We start from the raw sequence: 13,371 nt of genomic DNA on the forward strand, positions 1-13,371 counted from the left end.
AAGGGGAATGGGGTTGCAGAGGGGGAAGGAGACCAGAGAGTCTTTGGGAAACTACCAAGACTAGGGGACGTGAGCCCCAAACAGGCCCCATGGGCAGACTGGAGGCTTGGTGACCACATCAGGAATTGTGTCTCCTCCCATGAATCACGGGAAGCCTTTGAAAGGTTTTCAGCAGAAGGGGCTAAAATGATGCGGTCTGTGTTATGAAAAGAGTATTCAGGCTCCAGTGGAGAAAATAGATCAGGGGGAGGATCGGGGGCAGATCGTGAGTCCCCTGCAGCAGGTGGGGGTGGACAGGAACATTCTATGAGCATCTGCTCACTGCAGACCTCAAGCTACATCTGGGAACCCAAAGGAATCAAAGCTCGTGCCCACCTGAAAGATGGGCATGCACCAAAATGTTACAAGGGAATGAGGGAAGAAATGAGCTGTGTGGAAAGTGGGGTGGCTGCGGCTGGGAGGGAGGCGCAGTGCTCGAGTATGGGAGGAAGTGGACCCAAGAGCCGTGAGGTTCTAGAGGAAAAGGCTCCTGGGTACCCTGGTTCGGGTGGTGTTTAAACCCAGTTTAGATGCAAGGTGGGTGAGTTGCTCGGTGGCCAGATTGAGGGATGGTTTGGAATCCCATCCCAGCTGAGCTGGGTGGGATGGAGAATCCCATTCTACTCACAGCGACTTTGCTGTGAGCCCCAGCAAAGCACCCGGAAATTCCCCGTGCTTGGTGTGGCCATCAAGACTACTGTCGAGGGAGAGTTCATCATCCGCATTGTCCAGATGAGGGAATGGAGCTCAGAGAGTTCAGGTGGCTCTCCCCATGTCACACAAGCAGGAAAGCATCGCTGGGGACACACATTTGCCACCAGAATTCCAAGTATCCAGTGAGAATTCAGGACCCTCAAGCCTGCAGGGTGAATGGAAGGAGCCCCGCCACCCCCACTGCCCCAACTGTCAACTGACCTCAGGGCTCATAACTCAATGTTTCGGAGGTCTTTGCAGAAGTCAGTGCCGTGTCCCTGACCTCCTCATTCAAGGTCACAGAGCACAAAGTGCTTCTCACGTCCTGAGATGCCACGGGGCAAGCTGCTGCACTGGTCTGGCCTGATCTTGGCCCTCACCACCGGGGCCATTTGGGGCATTGCCAGAGTTCTCGTGCATCTGGTGGGCCTGGCAGGACTCTCGGGGAAATAGGGCCCCAAAGGGACGCAGTCTGGACCACGTGGCTCCCAGATAAACCGTCTGTCACTTTCCACTGACTTTTACGAGCCCCTTCCTGTACCCAGACATGATGTCAGCCCTTCTGCAGCCACCAGCTCATCTCTTCTGCGACCAGCCATCCCAGGTAGAGATTAGCATCCCCATGAGCTGTTAACAACTCCAAAATTAACAACCCGAACAAGCAGCATAGCTGGGGCTCCAGCCAGATTCGCTTGTCTCCAAAGTCCAAGTCTTTTCTTTATACATTTATCTTGAAATTAATTAAGGACATAACTGATAATAGACATACAATCTCTTTTTAAAATGGAAACATTACAGAGAAAAGTAGAGTTTATTTGACCCCCTGCCAACAATCTTTTTTCCCTAGCAATTTCTTTGCATGCAACCACTGTTATCCTAGTCTGCTGTATGGTATTTGGATCAGTTTTATTTATTTTGTTTTTTTAACAGAAAAGTTATACTGCACCTAAGGAACCAAACTCAACAGTATGTCTTCAAGTTTCAACCATGCTAGCACATAAAGATCTTCCTCATTATTTTTAGCCATGGGAAGGTGTTCCGTGCTATTGGTATTGGTAGGTACCCCACAGTTTAGCTGTCTTCCTAGCCACAGACATTTATTTCTCTTTTGTTGGCTGTTTAAACAGTGATATGCTGATCATCTCATGCACGTGTGCAAGTGCAGTTTTTTTGGTTGTGTGTGTGTGTGTGTGTTTAGCATAAGTGTACCTGCAAGTGTTTTTCTGGATGTGGAGTATACATGCTGCCAAACAGCCCTCCAGAGAGGCAAAGCATGTTCACACTCCCACCAGCAACACTGGGAAGAAATTGTCTCTTTACAGCCTCAACATCCCACCTGTGCCTTCTAGTCCTTCTAGTCCTCCTAGAGATGCCCTACTTCCAGTGCGGGACAGAAAAGGTAGGTAGAAGAAATACTCGGACTTCTCCTGAGGCTCACCCCAGGCTCTTCATGAGCTCTACCAAGTCCTGCCTTCCTCCTTGGATCTCTGTGGAGGAAGCCAGCCCTGCCCGAGTCACCCAGCTCTTAGAGGCTGTATCAGCTAAGAGTGGCCACAGGAGTGCTGTGTAACAAACATCCACAATATCTCTCGGCATGTGGCAGTAAATATTTATTTAGCTCATTCATCTGTAGGCAGCTAATCTAGGATGGGCTCTGCTGGGATGGTTCAGCATTGCTTCAGGTGTCTCCCATGCTCTCCTGGGACCAGCAGGGCCACCCAGGCATGTTCTTCTCTGGGAAACGGCAGGAACATAAGAGACAAGCCCAGCAACACATGTGCATTTCAAGTTTCTGGGCCTCTCGTCTGCAAACACACCATGAGCCAGAGCAAGTCCCATGGCCAAGCCATGGATGGAGCAAGTAAATCCACCCCTTCGCTCTCCAGTGGAACTGAGGTGAGGGGTGAATGACTATCTAATCCGCCACAGAAGCCAGGCCAGATATGACCTGAAATCTGCCTGATGCCAGAGCCCTGCAGAGCAGGGGTCTCAGGATGGAGACAGGGTCCCCCAACTGACTGGAAATGAGTTCTTTAAAGCTCCTCATTAGTGAAGCTGCCTTCAGTCTCCTACATACACCACAATGATTTTCTACCCTGCCCCACAGTGAGATCTCTAAGACTCAAATCTAGGCCTTGGCACTGCCTGGCTGTGGGCCCCTCAGTGTTCCACCCCCACCACCACTGCCCCACCCCACATGGTCTGGCTCTGCCTAACGGTCCGGGCTCACTCACAGCCCTCCCCCTTTGCTGCACTCTCCCCTTCCCCTCTTGCCCCAGGACCCAGCCTCTTGTGCATGCTCTCACTCCATGGTCATGTCCGCAGCAGAATTCCCTTCCCAGGCATCCTTCAAGTCCCAGCTTGGGCCTCACCTCCATTTCAAAGTGATCCCTGTCCCTGTTCCCAGAATAATTCATTACTTCCTCCCTTGGCACATCCCTCTGTCCAAGAGACACATCACAGACATCCCAGAGGGTCCAACTCAGATGCCTTCAGGGGCCACCAAAGCTCACTGGCTTAAGACAAATAGAAGAGGGTCCCTGGCAATTTACAACCAATGTCTCTTCTGTTGATCTCCACCGCAGCCACGCCAATTGCACGCATGTTTATATGACCTTGGCCAAAAGGGACCAGAGCAAGTCTGCTAGACGATGATGCTGCCACCTGGGACTGTGGTCCCAGAGTCTATTTTTCAGGAGAGGACATAAATTTGGATATTTATTAGGAATATTAGATGGGTTAATATTTGTAAAGCTCTAAGAAGGATGCTGGGGGCATCGTAAATGCTGTATACCTGTTAAAGTAAGTGGATAGATGGAAGGGAGGGAGAGAGGAAAGAAGGGAGAGGAGGAGGGTAAATTAGATAAATCTCTCTTTGAAAAGTTGGTAATTAAAAAAAAAATGATATACTGAAGCAACCAAGCCTTTTTCCAGGCCACATTTGACCAGAACGCTACCAGTTTGTGGACTCAGGAACAGAACTGCCCTGTTACTCTGGGGGAGCCCCTAGAGGAGAAAGTAGGGTTGGGGTGTGGCCCCTGCCCAGAGCACACACCACCAAGGATGCCTCCTCCATTTCCCTCTGCCATGACAACAATGCACACACAGTTCCCTCAGCTCCTCCAGGGGAACTGGAGAGAGCAGGGAGACCTCAGAGGACAAGAAATACAGAGAGATTGGGAATTGCCTCTGTCTTGACCAGGGTTTCTCTGCAGTGCTCAAGAGAGATCCCAAGAGCCTTTGGACCTCAGAAAGGGTCTTCAGTGGGCCCGCTCCTCCCATCTTCATCACCACTGCCCTAGGTCAGGCCTCGCTGTACCTTTCCTGGACTCCCCACTAGCCTTCCGGTCCTCATTCCCTCCTCGTCCAGTGTGTATGGACACCTCCCTGTGTCCCTAAGGGCATCTCAGAGCCAGCAGGTCATGCTATCTGACTGGCTTTGAATTCCAGCTGAGGGAACAAGTCACAATCCAATTCCCTCATCCACCAATGGGGAAAATTGGTGGTATCTTACAGAGTTGTTGGAAGGTTTCAAAGGATGTCATGCCTGCAAAGGGCTTGGTACAATGCAACCAAAGAGCTTAGACAACGTCATGTGCTAAATAAGCATCAGCTGCTGCTACTGCCAAAGTGCAAGTCATTGAGTGTTCTTCTGCTTAAATGCCTTTGTAGCTTTCATTACCTTTGAATGCAGAGCTGGCTCCTTGGCTTGACATTCACAGCCCTGCCTGATCTAGCCCATGCAGCCTTCCCTGATCCCACATGAATGCAGTTGCCACCCATGAGGTGTACACACCCAACTCTAAACGGTACATTTTTGACTTGTCAATTCTGAGCCTTCCAAATGTCAAGACCTTGCAGGCAGCCCCCTCCCCAAAGCAATGGAGATCCTCCACCAACCTTGGAGCTCAGTCCAGGATTTGAGTGCCAAGGCAGGGCTGCTCTGGGCATTGAAATTGAACCTCTCTTAGAGACTTAGGGACAGAGCTCATTCTGAGTTGACTCCAAGATCTTCTCCCAGGGACCGAGCAGTCATCTGATCTAGAGCCTGAGCCAGAGAGGGAAATCTAGGTGACTGACACAGGCCCCTGAGTCTCATTCTCTCATCTGTGACATGGTGGTACTGGCGACATTTTCTTTGTGCTATTTATAACCCAAACTGCCTTTTCCAAAGAAAGCCCCTTATTGTTAACTAGGTTCCCTTTGTTCTGTTGAGCACCTGGATGAATCTGAAAATGCATTTATCTGCATAATAGTGGGAGAAGAATTTGGAGTTCGTGAGGTACAGTCTGGGGTGGCAGGTGGTGAGGAGGAGGGATGAGAAAAGATAAAAGCGATAAAAGTCGCTAAGATGGGGACAGAATGAAGTTAACCATGTACATTCCCAAAATGACACTTAGAAGAAAAGTGAACGCCTCATGTTCATTTTATAGTTGTACACACTGATATGGTGTAAACCCTTCTCCACCTCTCCTGCTACACAAAGATCTCCAGGAGAGACCATTGCACTCATGAGTATTTGGGCTTTGGTAGTGGGGGTGGAATCTGGGAAGGGGGTGGAGTTTGGCATCTGGGCCCACATAGGCCACAACAGAAGGGACCCTAGAGGAGGCAGGCTTCCAGAGCCAGAGAAAAAACAGGAGACTCTGGATCCTTTGGGAAGTCACTAATCTCGGGAAGGCTGTGGTCTTCCTAGAGGGTAGTGAATGAGTGAGATCAAACCAACCTTGTCCAGATCTCAAGGCATCAGGAGGCCACAGATGCCATTTTGTTTACACAAGTTTAATAAAATCTACCTTACAGGTTGTGGTGAGGATTAAGAGATGATGAATAAAAGCATTTGATACATAATGACAACATTATTTGAGGTGGATTTTCCTTGTGGCTGTGACTCCTTCCAATGCCAGGAACAATACTATAGAAATGTCCAATTTGAAGATTTAGGTCTCAGGAAGCATAAAATGCTGAAGCACTGGGTGGATCTAAGCAGGTGTTGAAATGATTTTAAATCTTTTAGACATGTATTGTGTATGAGAGGTAGAGGGGAGAGGACCCTCTCAGTTCTTGGAAACTGTCTCCTCTGGAACATGTCACTAAAGACAGGACTGGCCCAAGCTGAGTTAGAGTGTGAGCCAGCTAGATGGCGGGGAACCCTGAAACATCATGGAAATAAACCACAAATGTGCTAACTCCAGTTTCCAGGAGCATTCTTCTCTCATAGCTGGAGAAATGTGCATTGATCCCCACACTTGGCCCTTTAGGGAATTTTCCAAAATCCCTTGTTGTGTTGACCTTTTTCTGGAGTGTTTTTTTGATTGAGATATCATTCACATACCATAAAATTTGTCTTTTAAAGTGTACAACTTAGTGTATAGTATATTCACAAAATTGTGCAACCATCACTGCTAAATTTTGCAACTTTGCGAAATTTTTTATTATCCCCAAAAGAAACCCCACACCCATTAGCAATGACTCCCCAGCCCCTGACAACCATGAATCTACTTTCTGTCTCTGTGAATTTGCCCACTCTGGACATTGTGCCACACACGGGCTATCAGAGAGAGCTTGGCACCCACAGTGTCCTCTGCTGAAATGCAGGAACACAGTAGTTGACGCCACTGGGCTGCTTACCAGTAAAAAATAATGCATTGTCTAGAGCTAAAACTCTTTCCTGTGTTTCCACTAACTGATTTTTGGATAATCCCCAAATGAAACTAGGGAAGGAACAAAAACCAAAACAAAATGAAATGTTTTGCTGAGTATTTTCTGAGTACTGACTCCACTGTGACCATGGAAATAAACAGGTAAGTGACTTTGTTTCTGTATATAGCTTTTGTTAACAGAAAAATCAGTTTTTCCCTGACCCAGCTAGATTAATATTGAACAAAGATTGAAAGACGTAGATCTGAAGAAATGCCAGACCATTTACCTCCCTGGGAGCCTTGACCCCAGCAAAGACTTGCCCCAGAAAAGCCGTTTTCTCCCCCTTTCTATTGTTAAGAACTTTTACCCAAAACTTGGGAATAAAGCTAAAAGGTGACAGCATGTCCTGTGAGTGTCACATAGGGGGACCTATCTAGCAGGCCCGCCCAGGACTATCTGATTCTCCAGGGGAATGTGCCAGTGTTTGACTTACTGTTTACTATTGATTAGGGCCCAGACTCTGCAAAGTTATATGTTAACTTGTAGAAGATTAAGTTGCAAATGGCTTCCTTTTGGCCCATTAGAAATGCAAATGATTTCTGTATAGTGGGAAAGATTACACCAAAGGTTATAGTTTATTGTCCTGTAGGACATTACCCTGTTTGTGTCTAACTCAGCAATCCTATCCCAAGACATTCTTTCAGGGATGGTCTGTGGTTGTTTCTCAGATTCTTATTTGAACCAGCTCCACCTACCATCCTCCTTGGTCTCTCATTAATGAGTTAAATTATTCTGTGTCTCGTGTTGACTATACATTTGTATGAGTCGTGTGTGTCTTTTGAACATTATACTTTGATGAAATCTTGGGTTCTAACCGCAGCCAGTGGGCAGGGACGCCCCCTGCTGGCAGGGCCATTTTATCCATTACACATTATAAGCACAAGCTTTTCAGAAGCTTCCAAAGATATTTGGGACCCGAAAAAAAAGAAAAGAAAAGAAAACAGAGCCTTTAAAGTATGAAAAGAAAAATGCAAATTTAAAATGAGTCTACATTTGATTAAAATCTACAAAATGCATTATTTTATTTTTATTTATTTTTTTGAGACAAAGTATTGCTCTGTAGCCCAGGCTGGAATGCAATGGCGCGATCTCGGCTCACCGCAACCTCCGCCTCCCCAGCTCAAGCAATTCTCCTGCCTCAGTCTCCTGAGTAGCTGGGATTACAGGCACCCACCACCACACCTGGCTAACTTTTTTGTATTTTTAGTAGAGATGGGCTTTCACCATGTTGGCCAGGCTGGTCTCGAACTCCTGACCTCAAGTGATCCGCCCGCCTCAGCCTCCCAGAGTACTAGGATTACAGGCTTGAGCCACCACTCCCAGCCTAAAATGCAATATTTTAGATGTCTAGAAAGTATAGCTTGTCAGCCATAGCTCAGCTCAATTCATAATTACATAAAAATTATCTTTAATATAGGATATTCTGAGTGGTTATAATGTCTGATGGGAGTTCTTCAGGACAAAGGCAGAAGGCATGTTCTGTGCATCATTTTTACTTAATATGAAATGAAAATGATGCAAGGGCATCAACCAGCTCCATCTGCCCTGTTTCCAAGACGAGATTGATCTAGGACTACAGACACCCCACTCCACCTGCCAAGGCCACCTTGCCTCCCCAGGATCTGGTGGGAGAGTGTGGGCATAATTCATCTCCTCTCCTGGCTCCCTCTGTCACCAAGATACTGTGCCATCTGTGTGGTGTCTTGCCCACACTCAGGGCCACTGGGCTCTTGATGCTAGTCAGCTGTCCATCCAGGCAGCAAGAGACTGCCTCCCCTCTACACAACCCACCAATCTTCATGAGATGGGTGCTCTAAGAAATTCCCTTCTGCTATCCTAGAAGGCAAGAAATAACTAAAATCAGAGCAGAACTGAAGGAAATAGAGACACAAAAAACCCTTCAAAAAATTAATGAATCCAGGAGCTGGTTTTTTGAAAGGATCAACAAAATTGATAAACCGCTAGCAAGACTAATAAAGAAAAAAAGAGAGAAGAATCAAATAGATGCAATAAAAAATGATAAAGGGGATATCACCACCGATCCCACAGAAATACAAACTACCATCAGAGAATACTACAAACACCTCTACGCAAATAAACTAGAAAATCTAGAAGAAATGGATAAATTCCTTGACACATACACTCTCCCAAGACTAAACCACGAAGAAGTTGAATCTCTGAATAGACCAATAACAGGATCTGAAATTGTGGCAAGAATCAATAGCTTACCAACCAAAAAGAGTCCAGGACCAGATGGATTCACAGCTGAATTCTACCAGAGGTACAAGGAGGAACTGGTACCATTCCTTCTGAAACTATTCCAATCAATAGAAAAAGAGGGAATCCTCCCTAACTCATTTTATGAGGCCAGCATCATCCTGATACCAAAGCCGGGTAGAGACACAAGCAAAAAAGAGAATTTTAGACCAATATCCTTGATGAACATGACACAAAAATCCTCAATAAAATACTGGCAAACCGAATCCAGCAGCACATCAAAAAGCTTATCCACCATGATCAAGTGGGCTTCATCCCTGGAATGCAAGGCTGGTTCAATATACACAAATCAATAAATGTAATCCAGCATATAAACAGAACCAAAGACAAAAACCACATGATTATCTCAATAGATGCAGAAAAGGCCTTTGACAAAATTCAACAACCCTTCATGCTAAAAACTCTCAATAAATTAGGTATTGATGGGATGTATTTCAAAATAATAAGAGCTATCTATGACAAACCCACAGCCAATATCATACTGAATGGGCAAAAACTGGAAGCATTCCCTTTGAAAACTGGCACAAGACAGGGATGCCCTCTCTCACCACTCCTATTCAACATAGTGTTGGAAGTTCTGGCCAGGGCAATTAGGCAGGAGAAGGAAATAAAGGGTATTCAATTAGGAAAAGAGGAAGTCAAATTGTCCCTGTTTGCAGACGACATGATTGTATATCTACAAAACCCCATTGTCTCAGCCCAAAATCTCCTTAAGCTGATAAGCAACTTCAGCAAAGTCTCAGGATACAAAATCAATGTACAAAAATCACAAGCATTCTTATACACCAATAACAGACAAACAGAGAGCCAAATCATGAGTGAACTCCCATTCACAATTGCTTCAAAGAGAATAAAATACCTAGGAATCCAACTTACAAGGGATGTGAAGGACCTCTTCAAGGAGAACTACAAACCACTGCTCAATGAAATAAAAGAGGATACAAACAAATGGAAGAACATTCCATGCTCATGGGTAGGAATAATCAATATCATGAAAATGGCCATACTGCCCAAGGTAATTTACAGATTCAATGCCATCCCCATCAAGCTACCAATGACTTTCTTCACAGAATTGGAAAAAACTACTTTAAAGTTCATATGGAACCAAAAAAGAGCCCACATCACCAAGTCAATCCTAAGCCAAAAGAACAAAGCTGGAGGCATCACGCTACCTGACTTCAAACTATACTACAAGGCTACAGTAACCAAAACAGCATGGTACTGGTACCAAAACAGAGATATAGATCAATGGAACAGAACAGAGCCCTCAGAAATAATGCTGCATATCTACAACTACCTGATCTTTGACAAACCTGAGAAAAACAAGCAATGGGGAAAGGATTCCCTATTTAATAAATGGTGCTGGGAAAACTGGCTAGCCATATGCAGAAAGCTGAAACTGGATCCCTTCCTTACACCTTATACAAAAATCAATTCAAGATGGATTAATGATTTAAACGTTAGACCTAATACCATAAAAACCCTAGAAGAAAACCTAGGCTTTACCATTCAAGACATAGGCATGGGCAAGGACTTCATGTCTAAAACACCAAAAGCAATGGCAACAAAAGCCAAAATTGACAAATGGGATCTAATTAAACTAAAGAGCTTCTGCACAGCAAAAGAAACTATCATCAGAGTGAACAGGCAACCTACAAAATGGGAGAAAATTTTCGCAACCTACTCATCTGACAAAGGGCTGATATCCAGGATCTACAATGAACTCAAACAAATTTACAAGAAAAAAACAAACAACCCCATCAAAAAGTGGGCGAAGGACATGAACAGACACTTCTCAAAAGAAGACATTTATGCAGCCAAAAAACACATGAAAAAATGCTCACCATCACTGGCCATCAGAGAAATGCAAATCAAAACCACAATGAGATACCATCTCACACCAGTTAGAATGGCAATCATTAAAAAGTCAGGAAACAACAGGTGCCGGAGAGGATGTGGAGAAATAGGAACACTTTTACACTGTTGGTGGGACTGTAAACTAGTTCAACCATCGTGGAAGTCAGTGTGGCGATTCCTCAGGGATCTAGAACTAGAAATACCATTTGACACAGCCATCCCATTACTGGGTGTATACCCAAAGGACTATAAATCATGGTGTTATAAAGACACATGCACACGTATGTTTATTGCGGCATTATTCACAATAGCAAAGACTTGGAACCAACCCAAATGTCCAACAATGATAGACTGGATTAAGAAAATGTGGCACATATACACCACGGAATACTATGCAGCCATAAAAAATGATGAGTTCATGTCCTTTGTAGGGACATGGATGAAATTGGAAATCATCATTCTCAGTAAACTATCGCAAGAACAAAAAACCAAACACCGCATATTCTCACTCACAGGTGGGAATTGAACAATGAGAACACATGGACACAGGAAGGGGAACATCACACTCTGGGGACTATTGTGGGGTGGGGGGAGGGGGGAGGGATAGCATTAGGAGATATACCTAATGCTAAATGACGAGTTAGTGGGTGCAGCGCACCAGCATGGCACATGTATACATATGTAACTAACCTGCACATTGTGCACATGTACCCTAAAACTTAAAAGTATAATAAAAAAAAAAAAGAAAGAAATTCCCTTCTGCTATCCTAGAGACAACGGCCAGCCAATCAGCTTGGCTTTGTTGAATCCTTGCTGCAGGCTGTGAGAACCTAGCACAAAAAAAAAAAAAAAAAAATCTAGGTTTAAAGAATAGCTCTCCTGTGTTCTGGTTTTGAGGTGCCTCTTGAGCAATTCCTTGACCAGCTGGTATCATGGGTCACTCCAAGGGGCGAGGAAGAGGTTTCAATGAGGCTTTCGTATCTCCACGTCCACAGGTCACAAACTATTTCTTGAAAGATCCTAATACTGATTTGGATAATGTAGAAGTATCAATTTTGGCCAGCGATGGAGAACATTTCAAGCACAAGAAATTCTCAACCAGGCCAAAATTGCTCTTAGAGCCATGGGGTGGGGATTAAGACTCCTGTTCTGAAACCATAATCAGGCCCAGCACATTAGTGTTTACAAAACCAAATTCTATTTTGACCCCAGATAAGAGAAGAACACAGATATGCAAACTGCAGGCCTCAGGGCCTTTGCTAAGGGGAAACCGCCCTCCTCACTGGGCCTCAAAACCCTGAGATATGACCTCTGGCTCCAGTTCAAGTTCTAAGGAAACCTTAGGGGGCCTGTTACTCCTTTATTTGTACCTTGGTTTTCCCATCTGTAAAAAGGGATCAAGGATCAAGTCAGGATTGAATGAGATCATGCATATAACTCATCTAGCACCTATTTAGTACTTAGTAAATATATGTTTTCAAGGTCCCATAATTCTGAAGTAAATAAACATTAATTTATCCTACGTGTCACCACAACAGTAAAGGTTTCCAGGTTAAAAAAAAAAAATCCTGCGGTTTAATGTTTGATGAAGGTCCTTTTTATACAGACACGCTAATCCGGGGGGGCTTACACCACATCTTAGTAACACACTAAAAGGTTTCCAGACACCACCTGAAATGACTCTCCCAAGTGTTAAATTCAATTGCAATTCACAAGCTGACATAACATTACTGCCTGCAGAATATGGTTACATAGAAACATTGATTAGCTTTGATCCTGCAGTCTTCTTTTCATATTCTGGAATCAACTTTTTTTTTTTTTTTTTTTTTGGTAAAAAGCAAGCTAGAGGACTGGAAGGTGACAAACCAGTGAGAAGGGGGAGGAAGTCCTGGGCTGGAGATTATAAACAGCAGCAAGGGCCGTGGAGGTCTTTCTGGGGATTGTTTAAATATTTACCCCAAATTTTAATAGAACATGACTTTTAAAAATGGAAGGGATTAAAAATCCTTTATTTGGCAAGATCAGATCCATCATTATTCTTCCACACCAGTGGTCTCAGGAAACAAAAGTGACATGTTATTAAAAGAAAATGTAAATGTTTCATTTTTGTACATTGCTGCTGGGTGATTCCTGCTACCTTGTTATTCCCTGTATTTATTGCCATGGCAAGCAGCTGTCAATCAGGGCTGCCCCAGTGGGGAAACATCCTCTCACGTTTAAATCCTTTCCTCTATTCTGAAAAGCCCTCCTGCCCAGTGTAGAATGCAAACCTCTGCCTTGCTCAGCCTTCTTTACCCCTAGGGTGCAGACATATGACAGAATATCCCGATCAAAGACTCGAGCAACTTTGATTTAGAAATAAGCTCCTCCAAGCAGTGGGATTGCAGGATCATATGATAGTCCTATTTTTAGTTCTTTGAGGAACCTCCATACCGTTTTCCACCGTGGCTGTACTAATCTACACTCTTACCAACAACGTGCAAGCGTTCCCTTTTCTCTGCATCCTCACCAGCACCCGTTATTTTTTGCCTTTTTGTTGAGACTGGGATGAGATGGTATCGCCTTGTGGTTTCTGCCAGGCAAGGTCAGAGTCCCAGCACTGGGAAGTGATCGACTCGTGGGTTTGTAAAAAAAAAAAAAAAAAAAAAAAAAGTACCAACAATAGTATAAGTTTGAAAAAAGAAAGTTTCTTAGAAAGGAAGAATGCTGCAAAAGCGTGCAGCGGGGCCCCTCAGCAAGAGGACTGAGCACGCCACAGTGGATTTTTCCTTAGGGGTATTTATGGACCTAAGGCAGGAGCTT

Source organism: Pan troglodytes, chromosome 4 (genome assembly GCF_028858775.2).
Source record: "Pan troglodytes isolate AG18354 chromosome 4, NHGRI_mPanTro3-v2.0_pri, whole genome shotgun sequence".
In the NCBI taxonomy this organism is placed as follows: Eukaryota; Metazoa; Chordata; class Mammalia; order Primates; family Hominidae; genus Pan; species Pan troglodytes.